Source organism: Montipora foliosa, unplaced genomic scaffold, assembly GCF_036669935.1.
Source record: "Montipora foliosa isolate CH-2021 unplaced genomic scaffold, ASM3666993v2 scaffold_458, whole genome shotgun sequence".
Taxonomy (NCBI): Eukaryota; Metazoa; Cnidaria; class Anthozoa; order Scleractinia; family Acroporidae; genus Montipora; species Montipora foliosa.
Window position 1 is genome coordinate 110,001 of NW_027179765.1, and position 2,500 is coordinate 112,500.

At 39.6% G+C, this 2,500-nt stretch overlaps 1 protein-coding gene across 1 annotated transcript in view; it reads right to left on the minus strand.

Moving 5' to 3' along the window:
* LOC137989383 (proto-oncogene tyrosine-protein kinase receptor Ret-like) overlaps nucleotides 1–2,500 on the minus strand; it is an 80,811-nt gene that overhangs the window by 71,327 nt on the left and 6,984 nt on the right. The gene's annotated exons all lie outside the window — the stretch shown is intronic.

Genomic DNA, 2,500 nt, shown 5'->3' on the forward strand with positions numbered 1-2,500 from the left:
GTTAATTAGCTGTGAGTCGATTTTGATGAGGGAGGAAAACCGGAGTACCGGGAGAAAAACCCTCGAGTCAAGTTGAGATGGACTGGCCGAGGCCAGAGTTGAACCCCGGCTCGCAGTGGTGGAAGGTCCGATAGATAACCACTAAGCCACCCTGACACCCAAAAATCAAAAGCGTGGAAACAAAAGAGTGAAAAACCACACGCTAACGAGTCATCAGGGTGGATGAGTTACACCAGAAACCCATAAGGGTTGAAACGTGTAACGGCCCCTTGAGTGCTGGGAAACAAGCTTCGGAATATTCAATTTGCTAAGTACCATATTTGGAACAACAAGAGAGAAACATTCAACCAATCAGTTCGCAAGAACACCGTGACGCAATATCACCAATGTTCTCGCGCGAAATTAACTGGAGCGAGGGGTTTCCAAATATGGTACTTAGCACTGAATATTCGGAAGCTGTGAACGCGCGTTACACGTTTCAACCCTTATGGGTTTCTGGTTACACAAGATGCCATAAATTCATGGCTTGCAAAAGCTAAACTGGAGACTGTATGGTGAGTGAGCGAGGGCAAAATGTGGGTCTTTGGCTGCATCACGCAGCAACAGAGTTAAATAACAGCATAGCTCAAAAATTCATCGCACAGTCACATTAAGGCACATCTACGATGCGGCCAACCAACCACCCAAGTGAGCGAATGTGAGAGAATGATATACACATTATGTATATCGTTTTCACATTCTTTGAACAAAGTGACTGGGTTTTAAAATGTTGACTCTGCGGCATAAATGCGGCAGTTGTTTGGTGAGAACAACACGTGGGAACCTGTATTCGTATCAAAAATTCAACCAATAATTTGCAATACGTTTCATATCAAATAAATATTGCTTTGTCTGATCCCTTCCATGCATTTGAAAATGCAAGGAAAATTCGCACTCAATCTCACGCTGTTCAACTGTGCACGCCAGAATTTTGACAGGTCACGGAGCAAAGTTGTCGAATTGACACAATATTCTTTGTGAGCTGCTATTTACTTTTATTTAGTTTTTATTCCTTTACATTTCAAAGGTGAACAAGTATTTAAATACTTTCAAAGCGAACGTCGACAATTGCAAAATTAAATCTTAGGACTCCGGCAGACTTAACGCAACACAGGATGTGTCGAGGACCTCAGACTGTATTTTCCTTCAATTTAAGATGGGAAACACATGACGAGGGATTGCAATTCTTCCTAGTGAATTCGGAGAATTTGATCGCCTTAATTCCACGTCTTCAACACCAATAGGACTTGATTTTATTTGACGTTTCTATGTGAATAGACCTTTTCATGGTTTCTGAGAACATCTTGGTAGGGGCGCAAAGGTGGCCTAAATTACAGTGACTGTATGAGATTTTGGCCAAATTCAAACCCCTATAACTCCGCTGCAACTAAGTAGATTTCAAAAATTTAAAAATATTTTTAGTCATTCTTTTTACAGGGTTCGCACACTTTTTCAGACCAAACGTTTAAAGACTTTTCAAGGACTTTCAAGGGCCAAATTTTGAAATTTCAAGGACCTCTTTTTTATTTACGTCGATGAATTTACCCATAGAAATGGTCTGACAGTACAATTCTTCCTCATTTTCCGTAACGTACATGCGTGAAAATAATGTACGTTTGTATGACATGGCTTGAATGGCTGATTATTTTCACTGCAGTTTTCAAAGATTAAAAATGCGGGTCAGAAAAAAATTCAAGGACTTTCAAGGACCAGGAATAAAGAGCAGAGACTTTCAAGGATTTTCAAGGCCTTGAAAATGCACTCTCAAAATTCAAGGGTTTTCAAGACGCGCGCGAACCCTGTTTTTATTAGTATCATTCACTCAACAGAAAATTAGATCATTGCACAAGGCACAACGTCTGAGAATTGGATATTTGAAATCTCATGTCGCTTCAAATTTCGCGGAAATTTTCACTTTCCATAATAATTATTTTGTTTACAAAGGTTTATATGAAATTTACAAATTCGTTTACAGTCGTTATAGCTTGACTGTGATCGTCACACCTCACGGAAATAGTCTCAATAGAAGTGCTTTTGAGAGGTATTCTCGCTATCCACAGTCGTCAGACCTTAAAGGATTTATAATGGTTCAAAATCTGCAAAATTCCCATACATTCATTGTAATTTAAGCCATGTTTGCCCTCCAACCAGTATGGCGTCAGAAATTTTCTGTCACCCAACGCGGTGCTGCGGCGTCTGCCAGCGAAGTTTTGTCATTTGACGCAAAAATGGACTCAAAAAATACATCGTTGTTATCTGCCTCGGAAACAAGCCTTCATTAAAAGGTGAACAAAAAAATATTTTTTGTTAACATGACAAGCTATGGTATTGAATCTGTTCATTAAAACAACCGAGCTGTCCGTGTAGTATTTCGGCTGCCTAGCACTTTGTCACTGATCGATTGATTTTACATCATTCAGAATCTTCATCTGAAGCCATATCCCTAGAAAGTTTTACTTTT